This window comes from Pteropus alecto, unplaced genomic scaffold, assembly GCF_000325575.1.
Source record: "Pteropus alecto unplaced genomic scaffold, ASM32557v1 scaffold14, whole genome shotgun sequence".
NCBI lineage: Eukaryota > Metazoa > Chordata > Mammalia > Chiroptera > Pteropodidae > Pteropus > Pteropus alecto.
In genome coordinates, this window is record NW_006436810.1 from 17,619,935 (window position 1) to 17,625,467 (window position 5,533).

General features: G+C 62.3%; 1 protein-coding gene across 1 annotated transcript in view; it reads right to left on the bottom strand.

The window, feature by feature from the left end:
- Positions 1 to 5,068, bottom strand: part of MBP (myelin basic protein) — a 43,934-nt gene extending 38,866 nt beyond the window's left edge. The window contains exon 1 of the mRNA XM_025048090.1: positions 4,980 to 5,068. The gene's annotated coding sequence lies outside the window, so the exon portion shown is untranslated. The remainder of the gene's footprint in view (positions 1 to 4,979) is intronic.
- Positions 5,069 to 5,533: the final 465 nt, after the last annotated feature.

Sequence of the window (5,533 nt, forward strand, 5' to 3'; positions counted from 1 at the left end):
GGTGTCCTGCTGCGGTGCTAGCTCCCTGCTCCTGGAGGTCGTTCTTGGGTGACTGGAACCCAGCCCCGTGGGTGCCACTGAATAAAAGGTTCTGTTCGAATGGCTTAGAAATGCCGGCCTCTAGAGGTCGTTCCTGGGTGACTGGAACCCAGCCCCATGGGTGCCACTGAATAAACGGTTCTGTTCGAATGGCTTAGAAATGCCGGCCTCTGCGCGACGTGCGGCAGTTCTGGACAGCGTTCCCGCCCCGAAGGGACGTCCCTGAATAAACGGTTCTGTTCGAATGGCTTAGAAATGCCGGCCTCTGGACAGCGTTCCCGCCCCGAAGGGACGTCCCTGTGTGGGTCAACGTGAAGTGGCCACCACGGGAAGGCCGTGCCCTCCCAGGGAGTGGGGACAAAGGCTCCCGGGGTCCCGCACCCGCGGAAGGGAGATGCGGGCAGGAGGTCGCCGCGGCCATCGTGGCGCGCGCGTTAACGTCTCCGAGGCGGCGGGTGCGTGGACCGGACCCGCGAGGCCGCAGCCTGGGCGCGGAGGGGGCCGGGCCTCAAGCTGGGACACGCCGCGGGCCACCGGCCACGCCCATCGCAGCTGCTATTTGCGCGGCTGTGAGGCCTGTGTTCTCTCTTTGTCCTGGAAGCCCTTCAGTTATCCTATTGTGGCTCTGCTGGCCTCAAGTGACCCTGCGCCGCACACCTCATTCCGAGGGCCAGGACCAGTGGGGGTGAGCGCGCGGGGCAGGCGACAGTGCCCTCGCGTCGCCGCTGCCCAGATCCGCCCTGCGGACAGCCAGGTCGCAGCGTGCTGCCGAGGCCTCGCCGGGAACGCGCTCCCGCGGACCGCAGCGTCATCCCGGGCTGTGGCCGGGGGCGACGGGATGTGCTCCGCTGACCCGGGACACAGGGACAGCAAGCCCCGGGCCACCGGCCTCCCCGCTCTGCCCCGGCCGCTCCACCCACACACGTGCACGCGGCCCCACCTGGCCTCCGCCCCTTGTGGGACCGCTTCTCTCTGTCACCCACTTCCTGTCGCCAGACCCGTCTGCTCATCCGCTGTAAAGGGTTTGACGGCGCAGGTGACTGACAACCGTTGGTCTGTGTGCATCCTATTCATCAGTCTACAGGGTGCTCAGATGGCTCCCTCAGCGCCATGTGGCGGTCGGGTCTGGCCCACAGCTGACATCGTCCCCAGACAGAACCGACACATTGTGCAATTGGGAAGGGTCACAGAAGGCAGAGCACGGACTGAACGCTGGTGGTACAAGTCCGAATTAGCGGGATAGCTGTACTCTGTGCTGGACTGAGAGCTTGATGACGGTGGGGACTGTGCCCCGAGCTCCCAGAGCGATGCTGGGCGTGTCACTGCCCCCCCCGAATGTCCTCTGTCCTGTGCAGTGGGCCCGTTGCAGTGGGGCGGGTGCTCTCCCAGCCCGATGACTTGCTGCTCCCTGAACCTCCTGGTGACACAGCAGTGGGACGAGCCGCCCTGACCGCAGGGACCGGTGGGGCCAGCCTGAGCGCCCTTCAGAGCTGTCATTCCGTCTGTGTGTTCTGAGTCCCCATCACTCCTCCTGGACAATGGGCAGCTCCCCTCCCCACCCCCGTGTGCTCGCCAGGAGGCCAGGACATGAAAGGGTGCTCCCGCCCCCGGGGACTCTGGGCCTGCTGGGCAGGGTGAAGACGTTTCAGCTGAGCGGGTCTCGTTTCCATGCGGGCAGCGGAGAGCTCCAGGTGGAAGGCGAGGTCCAGCTCTAAGCTGCTACGGGGGTGACACATGCACAGCCGTCCTTGGCTGTGGACTTGGGGCCTTCGTGCCCCCTGCCAGGGCTGTCCTCTCAGCTCCGGTGTGTGAGCTGTGGGTCACAGGTCACGCTGGAAGGAGCCACAGTCTTTCCGGAAAGAGCAGTGCTGCCCCCTCGTGGACACGTCTCTCCTTTGTCCCCACAACTTCAGGGGACCTCGGGCTTCCCTCGCCTCAGCGGAACTACCTGCTTTGTTTGAGCCCCATGACTAGGGAACTCGGAGGGAGGGGACGGGGCAATGACACCTCCCTTCTTGCCTGGTTTTCAAATGACACAGACCGCGTGTGCCGTGCGTGGGTGTGGGGTTCCGGAAAAGCCGCGGGACAGGGCTACTGCGGACCAGCCCGGTTCCCCAAAGCGCGGATGGTGCCCGCGTCTCCCTCCCGGCCACCTGCCCTGAAACTGTTCTCTCCCTCTTTGGGGGCTGGGCAAAGCCGTCTCGGGGGTCGCTGTCAGAAGCCCGGTCACAGCAAGGGGCTCGAACGTGCGCTCTAGGGTTACCTGCCACCTGCTGAGAGATATCGCAGCCCTCTGAGGGAGTGTCCCGTGAAACAGAAGAGCAAACCAGTTTCAGAAGCGTCGCTGCCTTAAGGGCTGGCTCTGCCTGCAGAGGGACGTGGAGGAAGCGAGCGTGTGGCCTGTTGTGCAACGTGTGGTTTCGAGCACGCGGGGTGTGAGCCGGCAGCTGCTGGCGCCTGTGCCGGCCATTGCCAGCCCCGGGCTGCGAGCTTTTCCAAGTGCCCGCTCGGGGCTCTCGCCGGCCTGAGACAGCACCGTCCGCCCGACTTTCCCAGACACCTGGAGTCCCTGTGACCTCAGAAAGGAGGTGGGTAACAGGCGATGGCCCTTGTGTGCCCCTCACAGCCCCGGTGCTTCTGACACGTGGACAAAGTGATTGCCAGGAGCTGGAGGATGATTGTGAAATGCTTGCCGATGACTCACGGTCCCAAGGACAGTGAGAAGCCGTGGCCTCTTGTCACGCTCAGGGAGCTTCTGTTTGGTCCAGAGAATTTTTTGTGAGGTGCAGGGAGCTGACTGCACCCGGAGTGACGTTCATAGAGCGCTTCGGAATCCCCAAGATGAGACCGCGAGGTTGACGGCCGTGGTCATTCTAGCTTCTCGTACGCCGTCACCCTGCGCCTGCAGACCGGGGTCCAGGGCAGCAGTAGGAGCGAGAGACGTTCAGGTCCTGCCGGCAGCTCTGCAGGGCCTCGCCGTCTGCATTACTCGGTGGCCGGGCACAGTGACGGGGACCCCGCAGGCCACCTTCCTCAGGGGCAGTGAAGTGAGGACATCCTCCCGTGGACAGTCTCCCGTTTCCCCTCTGTTGTGACTCAACCTGAAGCCAGTGTCAGTTGGGCACGGCCCGGAGGTGGCGGCGGGCGGGAGCGCACCCTAATCCCCGCAGCGGAGAGGGCCCGGTGGGTGCCGCACACTCGTCCCACAGTGCGAGTGGTGCCCGCGCTGTGGGCACTTGGGAGCCACGGTGTGCGGAGTGGGCAAAATTTGCTGCCCAAGAGATGACAGAGCCAAGTTTGGGACGTGACTGAAACGTCTGTGCTTCCGCTGGCTTTCACATTGGGCTCCAGATTATAATTCTCCGAACCGAATATCTACCTGAGGTTAAAGTGGGCCGCCAGAGGGATTGCGCCATTTTCATAATTTAAGGAAAAGGCTCGTTATTGACCTTTCTCATTCTATATCATATAAATGTCATATATACGCATACGTACGTAGTGTGTGTGCATCTGATAGCGACGGAATCACTTGCATTGTTACGAATAACCCTAAAAGCAATGACCCAGGGGAATAATAGGAACGGTGATGTCTGCTTTAAAAAGAAGTATGTTTACCCACAATAGTAAAACTCACTCTCCTCCGTGTATGAAACCTCAGCTGTCATTTCCGTGGGCGTTTACACACGCGTGGTTGGACTATGTGAGTGAGGAGCTAACGTAAAACACCTCCCTGCGGGGGACAGACGGGCGTACTGCGGACGCCGACACCACGGTGCCTGCCCGTGTTCCCGCGGGCTCGGCCTCGCCAGCAGGAGGCCACCGCCTACGGCTCCCTCTCCTTCCCATGCCCCCGAGGAGCCGGCCCCCCTCCGAGAAGACGCCCTGAAAACAGGTGTGAGCCGTGAAGGAGCAGGGCCGTGTTGGGTCCCTTGTGCACTCCCGGCCTGACGGTCACTCAGTCAGGGTCGAGGTCCCCGCCCCCCGGGCGTTCAGGGCACGCTGAGCTGCTTTCCACGGAAGCTTCAGATGGAAAGTGTGGGAGGCGGGCTTGGTGGCGACGTGTGTGGGCTCAGGAGGGTGGGACTCAGAGAAGAGCAAATGAATCGGGGACATAAATTGGGGGGCGCGGTTTGTCCTGCCTACGAGTGATGCATAAAGAAGCTGTTTTCCTGAATAAGTGCAGACCGGGCCAGGGGCACAACGAGGCCACAGCCTGCAGGCCGGGCTGGCCCCGCACGGGCTCCGTGCTGCCTGTCGCCCGCGCCACTCCACACGCCCGTGGAGCCACCGGGGCTCGGACAGATGCACTTGGAGTCTCTGCTTAGCCCTGGGCTCTCCGGCGAGTCACCGTCACACGGCCGAGGTGAAGCCAGGAGCGTTAATGTAGAAGCCACAGGAGAACCTGTTTGTTCACTCCCGGGGAGCAGAGACGAAGGTGGGTGACAACACGTAAAGGCCGCGTGTGTCACGTCACGAGGGCACCACAAAAAAGCAGTTTCGTAGAAAACGGGTATCTCCTCGCACCTCCCGAGTCGGTCTTTGCAGTTAGAATAAGCCCGGTGTCTGGGCTCGGGGATGGTTTCACTTCCTCGTCGGCGCGTGTTTTCTGGGCGCTGTTAGGCTTCCTACCACCCACACACAGATAAGCGAATAGATGGTCAGAGAAATTTTGCATAATATGGAAAAATCTGGGAACTCTCTGACGTCTGTGTGTACAAAAAGACACGCAAAACGAAGCTAAAACAGGCAAAAGCAAGACGAGGAGAGACCCCCCCTTCCCCAGCCACCGGGGCTCCCCGTCCTCGCTTTATAGAGCCTGCACTTCGTAATGAGCAGATCCGTAGGTTACTCGTGTAATTAGAAAAAAGCCTTCCCCACCGAGGACGTATCTGCACACAACTGTCATACGAAATAACGTCTGGGACTCGCCTGTCACGTACCAAACACGTCGTTGTCCTCCGAGGCGTCCTGGGGTGGTCCGCGCCGGTCCCTCCTCTTCTCCGGCGCCCCCCTGGCAGCGCCACCATCCTGGAGAAGAAAACAAAACAAAACTCCTTCTTAAGACGCTCGCACATCCGGCAGCGCAGGTCACACACACCACCGTCCTCACGGGCCGAGCTCGCGCCTCGCTCGGGGCGGGCTCTGCGGAGCGGGCTCCGAATCCCGGCCCGTGTCCTCGGCCCCAGCGCGCGCTCCTGCCCCAGCGGATACGAAAGAAATGGCCCACCGACCCGGTCCGAGGAATTAGCCACCCCGCGCCCTATTTCCTAGCGACAAAGTTGGAGGAGATGATTCCCGGAGCCGCTGGGACGTGGGGAGGGACGCTCCCGGGAGCTGGCTCCACGCCCTTCCAGAGGACAAACAACAGCAGGGACCGTGGTGTCCCCCATGCCCTCCTCCTGACCCCGGGGCCAGGCAGAGGTCGGAGCCGCTGGGGACGTGGACCCACCCGGCCCCAGTCTCCTTCCCGTCCCCCCGGCAGAGCTGACGCTGT